Source organism: Crocuta crocuta, unplaced genomic scaffold, assembly GCF_008692635.1.
Source record: "Crocuta crocuta isolate KB4526 unplaced genomic scaffold, BGI_CrCroc_1.0 scaffold606, whole genome shotgun sequence".
NCBI lineage: Eukaryota > Metazoa > Chordata > Mammalia > Carnivora > Hyaenidae > Crocuta > Crocuta crocuta.
Genome location: NW_027531508.1, coordinates 555,981 through 574,411, shown reverse-complemented (window position 1 = coordinate 574,411; position 18,431 = coordinate 555,981).

Sequence of the window (18,431 nt, the reverse complement as noted above, 5' to 3'; positions counted from 1 at the left end):
TACACTTTGCTTTTGGATAATGTCAACTTCTAGATGGAAATATAAGGATATATTGATCTTTCTCATATGTCAATCAAATACCTAGTTAAACATGAGTAGAACATCATATCCATGTGTAAAAAACTGCCTTGTCAATCAAATGTCTTGTTATACACAGGTCTGACATCAGATTTAAATATAATAAGGCATAAGATTGACAACTAATTAGTCAAATGTGAGAAAAATAAATTGTCCTTTGTTTTCCTTTTCCTTTTTTAAGTAAGGCAGTTCTTAGTTTTTCATTCGCTCATTGCTAGTCCAAATTGTAACATTTCATTCTTATTGCAATGCCTATGCCATAACTTCCTTTAATTTTGTGCCATTTTTCTTACTTTTATTGGCATGTAGATATATATGATCTACTTATGTTGATGGTAGATCATGGTACTATGGTACTACTTAATAGGTCAAATGTCAGTGGATATACAATTATATCAAGAGAATTTTTTTAGTGAGAAAGGTAGTGCTTCACAAATTATCCTGAAAAGCAAGCACAAAAAGTTGAACCCCAGAAGAATATACAAACTGTGAATGCACTGACACTACTAAAATCCATAGCAGTCTTATATGCCAACAATGTCACTAAACTCTTGTACTTATTCTCTTTATCTCCCAGGACCTAGGACATTCCTGCCTAGGAGGAGGGATCTCATGTGCAGTGGAACATAGTATCCTATTATGGCTTAAAGCTGCCCTTAAGGCTTACCTATCAGTAAGACCAAGCAAAAGGAACACCTGAGTTGTTACATCAGTTTCCAATTCTGTCATTGTGAGCCATCTTTAGGCCTGCATATATTTTAAACAAAATTCAGTAATCTGGGAGGAGACCAAAACTATCCCACCGTGTTGGTCTTTTAACATTCTCAGGGTCTGAAGGCAACCATCAGAAGTTTTTCTGAAGCCAAAAGCATTAGGTGAGATGGACTCAATGTCATGAACATAGGACTGAATCAGAGCAGTTTAATTCAAGTAAAAATGTATCAATCTCTCTCTTAGTGCAAGACACAGACCTAAATTAAAGTTGGTAAAAACAACAGTTGGCAATATACAATGCCCGACTTCAATGTACTTGCCCTAGTAGGGGGTTTGGGCATGAAATGAAGGAATTATAAAACAAAGCAAACCCTCACATATGCTCTCAGAGAGGCACCGCCAATATTGTGAAAGATTAAAGAAGAAAGAATCCATATTTATGGCAGATCATGAAAATGTATTACTTGACCCAGGTCTTGGAAGAAGAGTAGAATTATGACTCAGAAGAAAAAAAAAAAAAAAAAAAGGAAGACAAAATACCATGGTATGGAACTTCAAATGTACTGATTTTGGCAGAACAGGGAGATGCTCAATTACAGAGAAAAGGGGTTGAAAAACAGAAGATAAGTTGCTTGTCTCTTATAAAGGGACTGAATGAGCCTGAAGGTTGTGCATCCAGTTCAATAGGTAGTCAGTAATCAAGCAGAAGGATTTTTGCTTATTGATTTTTGTCTGTTTGGGATAAAGACAAAAAGATATAGAAAGACCATCTGGGAAGCTATTGCATCATTCCCAGAAAATGGCAGTAAAAATATAAATGAGAAAAGGCAAAAGCGAAGTCAAGGAGAAACTGAAGGTGAGAGACATTACAGAGATACATTCTACTGGACTCAGCAAATACCTGGAGTGGCAAATGAGACAGGGAGACACCAAGGACACCACCAAGCTACTATAGTGATAACAGAAAATGAAGGTTGAACAGAGATCCGGAGAAGGAACACGGAGAATTAAGACTACAAGACAGACAGTATAAAAATAAATTGAAGAAGCTGATTGTGTAGATGATGAAAGTTTAGAAAGGTTAAGAGACAGATAGACTGGAGACAGAAAAGTTGGGGGGAAAAAGCAAAATACATTATGTGATTGAAAATACAATGTATGATGCATATAATATCAGCACAGAAATGGAATATAAATAAAGCTCTTCACAATCAACTAGCCTTTCTTTGCACCTCTTGCTAAGGCACCACAAGCCCTAATCTAGAGTTAAATGGTTGCCTGCAGATAAAGCTGCCTCCCAGCTTCATCAAAGGGAATCATGCTCAACCATCCGCTTTTTTTCCCCTTCTCTTTTTAAGGTCTGAATGCAAACCCACAATGTATGAATGGCAGAACCAATCCCTCAATTCAGCCATATTCATATTCCTCTGGCAAGGTTTTTAAACTGAAAATGGAAGTTTTCAATGGAATCATGGACTTAAAAGCCAACCTCCATGGCATCTCGTGATCATGACACCCAGACTGTATTGTGGTCATGAAAGACCTTTTCACACTGAACAAAGATGTGTTTTCTGAGCCCAGTCACACTTATTGTGACATCCTGAGGCTGCATGTCACAAGAATATTTTTGGTAGAGTATAATCATGTTCTAACAGCTGTGTGCTCTAAATACTCTTTTTGAAAGTTAGTACCTAAAAGAGAAGGTTTCACTTGAGTCTGATAAACCCTACATTTTCGCGAAGGTATCTTCAAATGTACGTATCATTTATTCTAGTTTATCTTGTATCATTCTTTCTTCAAATGAGGAGACATTACTTAAGAAGTATATTTATTGGATTTTTCGATAAATGCATGATATGGTCAGGTAGCATTATTCTGGCAATAGAAACCAAGAGAAAGAAAGAGAGCTGAAAACTGACAGAAAGAAATAATCTATTCTGACATGTGACCTTATCAACTTTGAAAGTGTCATCATGGTCATTTACACGTTCTGTGGAAGAGATGGTATGGTGTTTTAGGAGGTTGATTTTGTTTATTAATTGAAAAAGCTTTTGATGGACTAGTAGAAAAGACAATTTACAGAAATTGTGTGTGTTGAAATACACGGAAAGGTATTTCAACAAAACTACAAACCGAATGTTGAAATCCAAGTACTTAACTGCCATTTAGTTTTCTTCAATACAAACTGACAGTCTGCAATTACCAAATATAATTCTAGCTTGAAGACACTGTCTATCCAAACATTAAACATATACCCTCACTTCTTTATATTTTTTCACACTTGCCTTTTTGTTTCAACCAAATTATATGAGAAGGATGGAAATAAATTACTTCTCCTTTTTAAAATCAAAAGTAACAATCTTAGGGTGCCTGGGCAGCTCAGTTGGTTTCGGCTCAGGTTTCATGATCTCATGGTTGGTGATATGGAGCCCCACCTGGGGCTCTGCACTGACAGCACGGAGCCTCCTTAGGATTTTCTTTNGCCCCCCGTCATGCTCTCTCTGTCAAAATGAATAAGTAAACTCTTTTAAAAGAAGTAACAATCTTGCTTTTCCTGTATTACTAGAAGTAATATTATATACAGGTTAACTGAAGCCATTTGTCCAAGACTACAAAATACATTTTGCATTTGGGAAAGAAAAGCTAATTCAAAATATGCATTTACTCAAAAATTTTGGGTAAAAAGTACCCAAAATCCTATTTCTTAGCCTTTTTCAACTGAAAGGCATGCCAATGTTATAAATTAACATTGGTCAGATAAACACTTTAATTTGCTGGGCAGAAGCAGAAGTTCTGCTTACATCCATAAAATAACAGTATATCTGTTTTATTTGCGTGAAATAAAAATTTCTAATATGTGTCCATCTAGCAAAGGTATTTGGGGTTATTGTGGGATATACATCAAATGATCTGGTTCTATATTTACACAAGCATTCATGGAATACTTATCTGGCAGGCTCTCCTCCAGGCAATGGGGATACTTTTGTGAACAAAATACTATGAAATTCCTGTCCTTATTTGAAAATGATAAAGTGCTAAGGCAGAGATGCGGAATAGAAAACAGTGAGGGAGTTGGACAGGTTCCAGGAAGGCCTTGGGGAGCTCTATGTTAGAGTGGTCAGGTCCAACCACCTTGAGAAGGTTACTCCTTGGCATGGACTTGAAGGAAGGGAGGGAGGTAGAAGAAACAGCCAATGTAAAGGTGCTAAGTGGGACTCACTTAGCAGAAGAATGAAGGAGAGAGGGAGGGAGATGTTGCAGGAGAAGACAAGGAATCTTGTAGGCCATTGTACTCTGGATGGAATGGGGAGCAGAGCAGAGAATTAGAAGAGGGTTGACATCATTTCCCTTATATTTTAAAAGCTTCACTCTGGCTGCTCTTTGAAGAATTGTGTGGAAGCAATAAGGCTAGTTAGGAGACAGTTAAAGATGGTAGGAACTGAAGAGAAGGTACAATCGATGGAAAGGTGGTAAGGGTGGGTTTGTGGATGTATTTGGATGGTAGACCTTGCTGATGGACTTGGTGGGAAGTGCTGCGGAAAGAGGATTTAAGGATGATACCAAGCCTTTTGACTTTGCAGCTTCGAAGGATGTAGGTGCCATTTACTTTCTTCCAGAACATTTGCTTTCAAAATCTTCATGGCAAAAACAAGTTTAATACATAGGAAAGTGATACTGCTTTAGGGCTATTCACTGAAAATCCACTGATTTCTCAACTACTTCAGAATTTACGACAACCTACCAGGATTAGGTTGGCCAAAGACTTCCTTTGTGTCCTCTTTAAAGGAAAGATTTGCAAAGAATATTAATACTAGCTACAAAATTTTAGAAAGGGAGGAGGAAAACATTAACTTGGAAAAGAAACTCTGTTTTTGTAGAAGTGTCCCTTTAGAAAGGAAGATTTTTGTCTGAATAGAAATCCTTAAAGAAAGACTGTGAAACCTGAGCTTGGCAACACATATTTTTGTGTTGCTGTGAACAGCTGCTTTGCCTGAGTCAGCCATGAAGTTAATCTGTCTCTCCCAAATACATACATGGGATATAAAAATTTCTCAGCCTAGCTGGTAATCAAAGCCATGTGAATTAATCAGTAACGAGAGTCCCTATGACCTCCATCAAGTTCGTCGATGTTTAAATTCTTCCAAAGAACATCTGATTTTCATGTCCAAGATTAAGTGAGTGCATCATTTGCATCTCCTCTCGGCCCAAATCCCACTGAAATTAAATTTGAGATGTATACACATGGATATATAATGGTGATAGCAAAGAAAGTGAGCACTGTGAGCAGAGAAGGGATTTGGCAAACTTCTAGAGGATGGATTGCAGGCATTTTTAAGACATGTCAAAAGTGGGGGAGCAAAAGCTCAGAATGTGCCAAGAAGACTTTTTCAAAGGTGAAAATCACCATTTCTGTCAGTGCCCTGGACAGGTGCCAACCTTGCCCCCAGCAGATTTGTAGAGCTGCTGTGAGCTGGAGAGCTGAAATCAGTACAAGTAGTAATGTTGTCTACAGCCGGAAGATCCCCGACCACAACACCACCCTGTGCACATACACACTGCTAGCCTGTTGGCATCTGGCCTCTGAGCAGAAGCTAGAGAACTCTCCTCCAAAGAAACATGACAATACTGAGAGACAGTGGGGAAGAGAGAGTATGAATAAATTTAAAATAAAGTCATATTCCTCACTGAGAAATAGCAATCATGAGAGGGTTTGGTCTGTTTGTTTGTTTTACCAAACAATGTATACTTATCTCAGAACTATTTAACCTAAAGGTGGTCAAGCTTTAATATTCATAAAATATCATTAGGGGATTGATGATTCTTCAACTTAAGTGTTTATAACATTACGAGAGGAGCAAATTAAAAATTATAAGCTCCAGATAGTCTGTCTGATTTAGTAGGTTGGCAAAACTTAGGAATATGCATTTTGCAAAAGTACCTCAATTGACCATGATGCAGAGAGTAGAGAACAGAGTAAAAGGGAGACAAATAACAGGCACATTCGATGTGCTCTCTTGTATTAACATGTGTCCTCACCATTCTCTCTTTATAGAAGACCTTCCCGCTCTTACATATTTATTCATCTTCTACTCATCCAGCAAAATACAAGTCTTCTCACCTACCTCTACCAAAATCTCTCTTCTCTGAATGCCTGTACTGCTTTTACTTTTATTTCCATGCACATGACAACTATGCACTTTTTAAACGTTAACTGTCTTATACCTCTGAAATGTTATTTTTGTATTTCATTATTAACATTCCCATGTTTCTCTCTTGTCTCACTATACAGTGTAACTTAGCCAAGTGCTTTGAATACATTAACAGTGCCAATAATTATTCATAGATGATGCACTTATTGTCTTTATAGTATAAATTCGGTTGATATTTCACTCTTGCCATGATTTCCATCTTATTGCTCTACACCAAAAAATGGGGAGGGGTGCTGTTGCTGAAGAAGGAAGGAAAAGAAAGGAACATAAGGAGCAAATCTGGAACCATGACAATATTTTATTTACTTTTTTTAAAATTTTTTTTAATTTTTTTTTTAAATTTATTTCTAGGAGAGAGAGAGACAGCGTGAGCAGGGGAGGGTCAGAGAGAGAGGGAGTCACAGACCGAAACAGGCTCCAGGCTCTGACCTGGTAGTCAGCACAGGGCCCCACGCGGGGCTCGAACCCACGAACCGCGAGATCATGACCCAAGCGAAAGTCGGATGCTTAACCGACTAAGCCACCCAGGCGCCCCGACAATATTTTAAAATACATCATTTTTACCATCTCTATTGTCATTTAATGAATTTGAAATGAAATAACACAGATGTTGAAAGATAAATCCTCAGAACCCATGAACCTGTACTGGTCCACATGTTTTTCCAAAGTAGGTATTATGTGTAGGAATGCAGGATACATATTACTATACCCAAAAGGAGCTTATAATCAAATATGAGAAAGAAAATAATCAAAAGATAAATCCAACATTGAGTTCATGAATTTGAATTTAGAAACCTACAGCAAAGCATTGGTATATTCTAGTACAAATATAATCTTTTTTTGTTTGTTTGTTTATGTTTTTTTAATTAATCATTGAGGCAGAGAGAAATAGAGTGGGGGAGGGGTGGAGAGAGAGGGAGACACAGAATCCAAAGCAGGCTCCAGGCTCTGAGCTGTCAGCACAGAGCCCAATGCGCTCTAAACCATAAACCGTGAGATCATGATCTGAGCCGAAGTCGGAAGCTAAACTGACTGAGCCACCCAAGCATCCCCTAATACAAATATAGTCTTAAGAATCCTTTTATTTATTAGATTTTTAGATCATTTATCACCATAATGATCTTGAGTTTGAAAATGTTTTATTTTGATTTAAAAAAAAAACATTGTTTAAGTCGCAAATGCAAAACATACTTAATTTACTAAACAGAGACATTGAAGACTAACAAGTACAGGGTTCCTCAAATTTTCCCATGTTCTTCTACTCACTACACTCCTCTTCCCCAGGGCAAATTGCTATTAATAGTTTATGTGAATTATCCTAAAGTAGGGATATAATGAGTAGGCTCATTATAATTGCAAAATAAAGGTGATGACATTTATAAAGCACTTGCTTTGTGCAGAAAACCTGGGTATGTGCTTTACTCAGACTGCTTCATTGACTCTCATGACCCTGTGAAATATAGACCATTCATATCTCCATGACGCCAGTGAAGAAACTGAGACTTGAAGAGATTAAGTAACTCATCCCTAGGTATAGGGCTAATACTAGTGAAACCAAGACTCAAACCAAAGTAGAATGGCTCAACCTCTGGTGTCTCCGTACCGAGATATGCATAAAGGTATATGTATGTCTTTTGTTACCAAAATGAAATCATGTCATATGTATTCTGCTACAGCTGTGAAGACGAAATGAGATGGGCTAAGTGCCAAACATGATATATGGTATGGTCTCAAACAGGCTCCCCCCCACCCTTTTTTTTTTAACTTCCCAACACAGTGAGGCATTTGACCTGAAGTGATTTCTGTTCACCATAGCACCTGTCGCTTACTGGTGCTTAATAAATATTTCTTCCAGCTTTGTTGCACATTTTAGACAGTCTTTAATTTATGTTTTAAGAGAAGCATTTTAATCCAGAATCTCATGTTCTGAGTTTTAGACTTAAGCCAGTTTACCAGTTTACCACACACACAGAAAATATGGCAGGAACTTAATGGTAACATCAAGAAATAAGAACTGATAGCACCATCAGTTTCGAATCATACTTTTCAGCCAAATATATATATATATATATGAATAAAAGCATATTTGTATTGAATAAAAGCAGGATATTAAATGCCCACATGTGCTACCAGGATTTATTTTTTAAAAAGAAGGCATAGATGAAGAAAAGTTATAAAAATTGGAAATGGATGAAATTATTAAGATACAGAATAGTTGTTATTTTTAGTACACAAATAACTTGTGATTTTGAGTAAAATTTGGTGACCGTACTATTATGCTATATCTTTTTCAAATAAATTTGGCTAAGAACATGTTTTTAAAATAAGAGTTTATTCAAAATAAACCAAGATGTAACAAAGCTACAATCAATGGTTGGTGGAAAGATGGATGATAGAATCTACTTGCCCCTCTGGATATACCTCTAATGGAAGGTAAAGAGGTTTCGGGAAGGCCACACCTTGTTCCATTTTTAGGAGATCACTTTATATAGCTGCCACAACTGTAACTGGGGTGCGATCAAATATTTAATCAATGAGGATTTCCTTTTAGTAGGTCAAGTGGTCTTAAATCTACTCACATGTATTACAGGAAATTTTGTCTGTCTCAAAGTGGAGTCCATGGACAACCTACAGTAGAATCACCTGTGGTGCTTGTAAAAATGTGTCATTTCCTGGGCAGATGCAGCATATCTCAAGTGTGTTCTGGAAACTTGCATTTTTAATAAGCATTCCACTTAAAACTTACGTTCTCGAAATTTTAAGAACCACTGACTTGCATTTTACAGTAGAATTATGTTGCTAGAAGCATTAAGATGCATTGATAAAATGTTTAAATTTTCCTAATTTTTAGTGCAATAATAGAAATATGTGACTTTTGCCAGGAATCTTCCTTTTGAATGAATGACTGCATTTAAGTGCCTTTGTGTATGAATATAAAAGGGCGTTAATATACATTTTGATGCAACATGTCACAACTCCTCATGTCTAGATAATTTTGCCAGCAATAACAAGTATAGCCTTCCTTTAAGAAATTAAATGTTAGATTTTTCACACTTTGTTTTGGTTGCCATAACAGGCATCTTTTTTGCGCAGGGCAAATTATCAAGTCTTCACTGGTTTGTGTTTTCCTCTATGATGAGAAATTGCAGTTTTTGCCTCTCTGACTTTAGAATGTGTTAAATCAAGTCCAAATTTTTTGAAGAAACAGTACACAGAATGAATTCGAACTGAGTCTATAAGCAGGGAGAAAGCCCAAATTGAATCAGAACTGAAATTACACTCTGATGTCGTTAACTCCACTCTCTCCCATCCCCCTGAAAAGTGTTCCACAAATGGTGGCAAACAATGCTTCCAACTTAAACAGGAAATAAAGTTCTGGTTTCGTGGCATATGGGCCCCTGAAGGTTTGACAGAGGAGCAGATAACCTATATTAAACACAATAGTAATTGCACACACACACACACACACACACACACACACACACACACACACTGGATGATACATTGTACTGGAGGGTTCCCGGTACATACGGCATGGTCTCTGATCTCTGGAAGTCAACAGTCTACAAGCGGAGGAAAAGCGTGACACAAGATAGCAAGTGAGAAATGTTGTAAAGGAACATGAGTAAAACGCAAGGGGGGGGGGGGTTAGAAAAGCAAGATTATTTTGAACACAAAAGGATTATGAAAGACTTCAAGTAAAGTTGACATGTGAAATTTATCTTGGACAATTAGAAAAGGAAATGACAATTCAAGGTACAGGGATCTGACAGCCCTTTCTACCTTTCCTAACATTTTTGGTTGTGCCATAGTCTCCTTGGAGGAAGAAAGAGCCAAGCAAATAGAAAACTGTCACAGTAGATTGCAACCCAAGCCAGTTACATAAATCCTTATACTGGGAGAATAAATTATACTATTGCTCATTTCTGGGGCCTGTTCCCATGAATCCATGGGCACTAAGTAGAGAGACGAGGCAATATAGGCACAGCAATACCTAGATGTTTACTTTGTCAGTGGGATACACCATAAGGTCTACAGAAAAACTGCAAGCCCATAGGCTTGGGGAAATCAGTATGATAGACAACCACAACCATTTTTCTGTGAGTTCATCCTTTGCCTAATACAGAATCCTCCCCTAAGGTCCTCCTAGACCTTACCTGAAGACAGGGCTATTTAGATCATGTGTTTTCCCTCTCTGATTACTGTTTTACTTTATATACACTGGTTAAAGTGATCAGAAAATCAAAACAACCTGTAAAGGAACCCTGTCTTGGCCAATGTTTATGCAACTCAGTTTAAATTATTTACATATATGATTTGGTCAAACTCCACTGGGATGTTGGCCCATCAAACTCCCTTGGGATGTGAATTTAAACATTCTTCACACTCCTTCTCCAGATGCGGTCTTCTTTTCTATAGTATCTCTCTGACTTGTATATCATCTCAATTCACATTGATTATATCAGTTAACTATCAGTTAACTACTGATATGATCATGCTAAGTAGCAAACAACCATAAAACCTTAGTAGCATATATCAATACGCATCTATTTAGCTCATGCATCTCTCGGTCAAATGGGTGTTGGCTGATCTAGTCTGGGCTCAGCTCAGTAGCTCTACTGGTTTCTGCTAAATTTGCTTATACATTTCTCATCCTCCTCCTGGGACCAGTAGATGAACCTTCAAGACATGTTTTACTAAAGAAATGGCAGAGGTACACAGGAGCAAGGAGAAACATGCTGGGCTCCTTAAGTCTATGACTTAAAACTGACATATTGGCACTTCTGGTTCATTCTGTTATCAAAAACAAATCACAAAGCCAAACCCAAATTCAGGAGTCAATGCCCCTTTAGAGGGAGGAACTGTGGGGCACCTGGGTGGCTCAGTCAGTTAAGCGTCCGACTTCAGCTCAGGTCATGATCTCACGCTTTGTGGGTTCGAGCCCTGTGTCGGGCTCTGTGCTGACAGCTAGCTCAGAGCCTGGAGCCTGTTTCTGATTCCCTATGTCCCCCTTTCTCTCTGATCCTCTCCTGCTCACACTGTCTCTCTCTCTCTCTCTTTCTCTCTCTCTCTCAGAAATAAATAAAACATTAAAACTTCTTTTTTTTTTTTAATTAGAAGGAAGAACTGTAGGGGCACCTGGGTGACTCAATCAGTTAAGCGGCCAACTTCAGTTCAGGTCATGATCTCGTGGTTCGTGAGTTCGAGCCTGGTATCAGGCTCTGTGCTGACAGCTCAGAGCCTGGAGCCTGCCTACGATTCTGTGTCTCCTTCTTTCTCTCTGTCCCTTCTCCACTTGTGCTCTCTCTCTCTCTCTCAAATATCAATAAATAAACATTAAAAAAATAACTTTAGAGGGAGGAATTGTAAAATCAGATGGCAGATATACCTCACACAAGAACTAGGTCTTCCACCTGTATACTTCCTTAACATGTGGTGTTTACTGCTAAACCTAACAGCCAACATAGTATAGGCATCTTATCATTTGTTTCCCCAAAAAGAGAATGATGTTCTTTAGGGCAAGTACTCTTCCATATTCATCACTACAGTATCTCCAGAACCTCAGAGAAAGTGTGACGTATGTGTAGAAACTAACATTTCCTGATAGACAGATGGCAGGGAGAAAGGAAGCTATACTATCTCAAGCACAGGACAAAATTGCTTTTAAACAACTACCCTAAAGGTATAGAATGATTCTATTTGACAAGCTTTTAGATCCCGTACCACTTATTTTGTTTTGTTTTGTCTTTACTCCTCCAAGAATAACTGAAAACAAGTTCTTAATAATACCTGAAATGATCAGAGATAAACAGAATATACATTTAATTTTTTTCATTAACTTCCTCCATGAAACTTAGATTAAAATACTCCCTCACTCCGAGAGTCTTTTCCAGATCTTGGAACAAGTAATATCAGTAGTCATTGCCAATGTTACTGGATACGTGGTATGGTAAGGAAAGGTACTCACTTTATTCCTTGGCAGTGGTAAGAAATTATATATTTTTAAAGGCCACTAATGTAATTAAGTTTGGTGCATTGAAAGGTGAGGATTTGTCAAGAGACTAGGACATTTAGGATTAAGACATGCGGATTTCTTTACAGGTCTATTTGGGTAAGCTTCTTAAAATTAAACCTCCTTAAGTCTCCTCCAGGCTTCAGTTGATTCCATATGTATAGATTTTATTATTAATGCTGGTCAGTTCTTTGTGTTTGTAGGGTATTTTTTTTTATTTTTTAAGTTTTATTTATTTAAGTAATCTTTACACCCATGTGGGGCTCAAACTCACAACCCGCAAATCAAAAGTAGCATGCTCTTCTGACTAAACCAGCCAGCGGGCACCCCTACGGTATTTTTTTTTAATTCAATGAGCTCCAATTACTTAATAGCAGTAGTGATTGCTAGGTGATTACTGCTAACTACTACTACTCAAGTATAGAATGCTTATGGCAAAATGCTAGTGTGCCTGGCTGGTACTAGCAAAATGCTAGAGAGTTTACATAAGTTATTTTTAATCCTGAAAGCAACTCACTGAGGAATCATCTTTTGTCCTTTTTTGTAGAGAAAATTGAGGTTTATAGAACTTGAGATATGCTCAAGCCAACCTAAAGAAATACCAGAGCCAGAATTTAAACACAGATCAAGGAGTGCCTGGGTGGCTCAGTCAGTTAAGTGTCCAACTTCCGCTCAGGTATTGATCTTGTAGTTCGTGAGTTCCAGATCCGTGTCAGGCTCTGTGCTGACAGCTCAGAGCCTGGAGCCTGTTTTGGATTCTGTGTCTCCCTCTCTCTCTGCCCCTACCCCGCTCCCGCTCTCTCTCAAAAATGAATGAAAATTAATTTTTTTAAATGAATGTTTTAAAAATTTTAAAAAATAAACACTGATAAATAGGATTCTAAAGTTTGTAGAATTATGATTATGATTTATTTATTTAAAAAATAAATGCCTTTTTTAAACCAATAGAATAAAGACTTGAAGTTATAGGCAATACCAAGGTCTCTAATCTACTTCCCATCTGACAACCACCTGACATGGAGTTGTTGATATTCAAACAAAATAATAACTGCTTCAATGTCCAAAATTTGGAGTGACACACTGGAAAGGCAAAAGGCACTGACAATACAAAATTATGCTGAGATCTATGTATTAGACTACATGTACTTTAGACACTATCTTAGGATTTCAGGTCACATGTTTTTCATGTGTTTATTTTTAAAGCTCTAGTTATCTTTATTGGGACTCTTCGCTGGCTCAGTGGGTTGAGCATCTGACTCTTGGTTTCAGCTCAGGTCACGATCTCATGGTTTCATGGGTTCAAGCCCCGCTTCTGGCTCTGAGCTGGCAGAGTGGTGCCTGATTGGGATTCTCTCTCCCAATCTCTCCCTCTCTCTGCCCCTCCCCTACTCGTGCTGTCTCTGTCTTTCTCCAAGTAAATACATTAAACTGAAAAATACCTTCTAGAGCTCTAGGTATGCTTATTAGAAAAATAGGGAAAGGCATAACAGAATGAAACAGATCTGAAGACTCTAATTTTATTTTAAATGGCAGATTAAGAAATCAAATGGATCATGACTCTTCTTTATATCCAATTCCCCGAATTCCCAGATGCCAAAAAGAAAGATTCCCTTTTCTTTTTCTCTCATACTCTGTCCCTTTCCTTCTTCCTTTCCATTTATTTTCCCTTTAAAGAGAAGGAACATTTATTAGATATTTTTAAGTTTATTTATTAGCCAGACAACATTTTAACAACATTAACAGAGTTTGAATAACAACATTAACAGAGTTCAGTTGAAAATTAACTGAAGATAATCACACACAAACCTCTTTTCATCTCCCAACTCCTATTCAAAATGAGGAGAAAATGAGACGACACAGGTAGGCTAGAATAAATACCAAATAATTATCTCAACAATGAATTGTTAAAGTACTCAGAGAGGACAGTGCAAGTCAATGAATATGCCTTATCAACACATTAAAAAGGCATTTAAAAGTGAACTGTGATCTTTAGCCACTATTGCTTCAGAATTGCGAGTAGCAAGATCAAACACCTAGGGCACAGAATGGCCTTAAATCAGAATAAAGAGAATGACTGGCACTAACTATGTTTTTGTTTGTTTTTATGTGAATCAGGGATGCCCTGGTAAGTGTTTAATTTGTGTAAAAATACACATTGGATTCAAAATGGGATTAATTAACACGTAATCAATGGTATTACAAATGCTTTAAGCCAGCACATAAAATCAGGAATCCACACATAAAATCCAAACTGGAAAATACCTAGATGGAAAATCTGAGTGGCAGAGCCACAGGGACAAGACAAAAGCCACTTTGCTACCTAGTGATAGAGTCCTCATCAGACACCAGAAAGATGAAGTACAGGTCAAGAAGCAGCAAATAAGCCCATAATTTTTCACATGTTATTTCATCTTAAATAGAACTCTCGGTGATGCATATTACTAAGCAAGAACATGAATATTTACCCAAAGACACTGAGAATGTGCAGCAAAGACAGGATCCCAGCTCTGTGTGTCAGACTGAGGCCACCATACCTATACACCATCATTACTCTTTGGAACTTTAGTCTCATCTGCCATTGTATTAGCAACTCCTCATAAATGGACACCTTCTGCAAAACTGATGATTGAAGACTTAGTTCCTTTATCCGCGAACACCTTGTAGATACTGCATACAAGAATCTGACCCACGTACATCGTATTGCTCCCAGTTGCCTAATGTGTTTCCTAATATAATCATTACTCCTATGCTAGCTATAAGAGTAGAGTTAACATTATACCTTGTAGATATGAAATATCTAAGAGAATGGAAAATAGAATGGAAGCTGAGATACAGAAAAGATCCTTATGTGTGTGTGTGACCGAAATAATGATGAAAACATAAGAGATGAAGAAACACACTACTTGAGTACATAACATGAGCTGGATAGACATCACTTGCCTGAAATTCAAAGGGTAACTTTCTCCTTCACAAGTAGAAAATAAAGATGTGTCTGGAATTCCCCCAAATATGAAATGCTCTGGTAAGAGATTCATCCATACCCCACAAGTCTGTGCAGCGGTGATCTTGTTCCCAGTTAATACATGATGAAAATGGGAATGAGAGAGGGCACGCAAGGTGCCAAGGTCACCAAGCTAATAAGATAGAGAAGTGAGGATTCCTGAAACAAAAGCATATGCTCTCAACAGCACAAACTGCCTCTCAACCAGTCACTTCTGTTGCCCAATTACAAGTTTCTTTGGGTCACATATGCTGTATTCACATGTGAAATTTTAAATTCAATACAGCCACACCAAAATGAGAAAGTAGATTCTGACACTCAAATTGAAAATTAAAAAAAAATTTTTTTAAGGGAAGTAAGGCGAATCCTATCCTTTGGGATGTCTTTCTTCAATCTCCAAATTAGATTGAGGACCCCTCCACCATCACAGAGCTCACCACATTACACTGAGATGATCTGGCATTTTGCCTTCCTCATGTTACCAAGCTGCAGAAAGGTGAAGACCACTGAATTTAGGATCTTACTTATTACCTAAAATGGTTTCTGATATATCAGTATCACCGCATAAATGCTTATTGTCTGAACTAGTTCAGTCACCGGGGTCTGCAATTTTGCCAGCATTTTAGGACTCCTTAAGATTTTTAGTCCATAACAAGCTGGAGAGCCTGTGATATATTATTTATCAAGCAAAATGGTAGCCATCTACCCCGTGGTGGCATAGCTACCTACCCACTGACGTGCTTTAAAAAAAAAAAAAAAGGCAGTAAGGGAAAATAGGAATGAGAGGGTGTCATGCACACTAAGGCCCCCTTCACCACACACAAAGGATCTTTTCACACTACATAGACAATGGAGATTGGGTACCCTGTGCCTGCGGTCATCAAAGCATATCTCACATAATCTCTGCCAAGTCTCTTCTGAAGATACAGAGCCTCAAGGCTCTAAGTCTCATCAAAGACAGATGTGAAATATAACTACCAGCCTCCTGAAATAAGTTCATCAGCTCAGAAAAGAACAAACGAGACTTGACAACATTCTTGTCAAGAGAATTGATAGGAAAGGCCAGGGCTTTGCCACATGAGTACACACTGATTGTTGCTCGGGGCTTAGAGAATGATGAGCAAGTAGAGGCTCTTGGCTGGGAATGTGAGCCATGAACATTCCGAGGAAGAAAAGGGTGATTAGAGTGCAAAGTTGTGAACTCTCAGATGCCATTGTACCTGAGAACAAACTAACTTTTCCTTTTCGGAGTTTTCTGAAGCCGAACTAAAAAGAAAAGGAAAAACCTGCACTTTTTTTTCCCTTTCATTTGTGATAATGTTTCAATGCCAAAGAGAAAATGTGATGAAAATGCCAAAGAAAAGAACTGTGGAATCTATAGCATTCATTGTGTTTATATAGAGATTATGCTTCTGGTTGTTAACAGCCTCCAGAAGGTAAGCAAGTGCTATCTCTATGCATTTAAAATAGAAGAAAGCAGGCACAGTTCCCGTTTTTTTCAGTAGAGCAAAATGATTTGGGGGCTGAATATAATTTCCTTTTTCCATATAATAAAAACTTTATAAGAAGTAACTCTCTAACTCAGAGTTCCTTTATTTTTTCCCTCTTTTCTTTCTAGAACGTCTTCATGACAAAAAGCCACAGCCACGCAGTTTTGATATTTCACTTCCTGAAACTGTAAGGCAATTAGAATTTTCTAAAGGATTAGCAGATATGTATTCTTGCTGTTGTCTTTATCTGCTCTGATTATGGTCACATATTACTCGCAACCTCTACTCTGCCCTACACCGTGCATGTATACATATGGGCATACACACACACACACACACACACACACACACACACATTACTTCAGCCTTCAGTATAAGGTTACGCTTAATGCATTCACAGGAAAACATAATGTGTTCCATTTCTCAGGGCTGCAAATAAATCAAGTTGAGAAACACAGAGGAAATGCAGATAGGAATAAATTATCCCAAATGACTCCATTTACAATATCCCCAATATTATTGCATCAAGAATGTGCCAACTGTATTGGTTAAATGAATTATGACACAGTCATGCAATAGGCTACTATTGAGGCCATTAATAATGGTGTCTTAGAAGAATATGTAATGACTTTCAAAGATGTCCATGATATATGGTTGGCTGAATAAACAGACAACAAAACAACGCCTACAGTTTATTCTCAATTTTGAGACTACAAAATATGATTATTTTATGACTAGTCTCATCTGCATCTAATAGCAAAGAAAATAAAATAGTCTAACCTGCAACCCTAGAATGTATTTGGAAAAACGATTGAAAGGACAATATTCACAAAGCTGTTTTTTTCTCGGAGTGGTAGACTTTTCTCTTTTCTGCTGATCTGGGAAACTAAACAGTGACAAATGACAACAGTATGATCGTCTATCTTTTTCGAAAATCAGTGAGTTTGAGAATTTTTTAAAAAGAACCTCACAAATAAGGTTTTAATTTAATTTTAATTTAATTTAATTTTAAAAATAATTGGATATTTTTAAATTGAGCTATCTTTCAATTAAGAGAAATTCCTTACTGCTCTCTCAACCTTAAATAGTGAAATGGTGAAACACATAACCTAGCCAGAGTCCTATTAATTACCATCAATACAATTGTGAAAATAAGAGCTGAGAATGTGGAACTATCTGTCATGTGGAGCAGTGAGAAAAAGGAAGGGAAAATATGAGGCAAATGAAAATTAGTAAAATATTCATCTCCTTACAATCTTTCCTCCATGTCTCTACTTCTCCATGGATATTTTTAATGAAATTATTTTAAAATCACCTGAAATACAACATGTAAGGGAAAATCATTTATGACTCCTAATATTTCTCCGTTCATCTGCCTTCACAGATAGGCTGGATCTCATCTGCTCTGCTTTTCCATGAAGACCACGGACTACTCTAGAATAAGAATGATTAATAGAGCTGGAGAGAAATACTATCTGACACTAAGTTCTCTATTTTTTCCTTTGATAAATTTGTTCTTATGTTTATTTAGTATTCTGTAGGCACTAAAAGCCAACTATATGGTAACGATAAAGCATCAAAACAAAAGTAATGAAGGCTGCCATGTATTGAGACTTTACTGGGCTAAACACTTTATATGATTTATAAATTCATACATATATATGTATAGTCTTCATATTTCTAAAAATTTTTTATAGTTTATTTATTTTTGAGACAGAGAGAAACCGAGCATGAGCAAGGGAGGGGCAGAGAGGGAGGGAGACACAGAATCCGAAGCAGGCTCCAGGCTCTGAGCTGTCAGCACAGAGCCTGACATGGGGCTCGAACCCACGAACTGCGAGATCATGACCTGAGCCGAAGCCGGACACTCAAACGACTGAGCCACCCAGGCGCCCCTCTTCATGATATTTCTGAGCAATCTTATC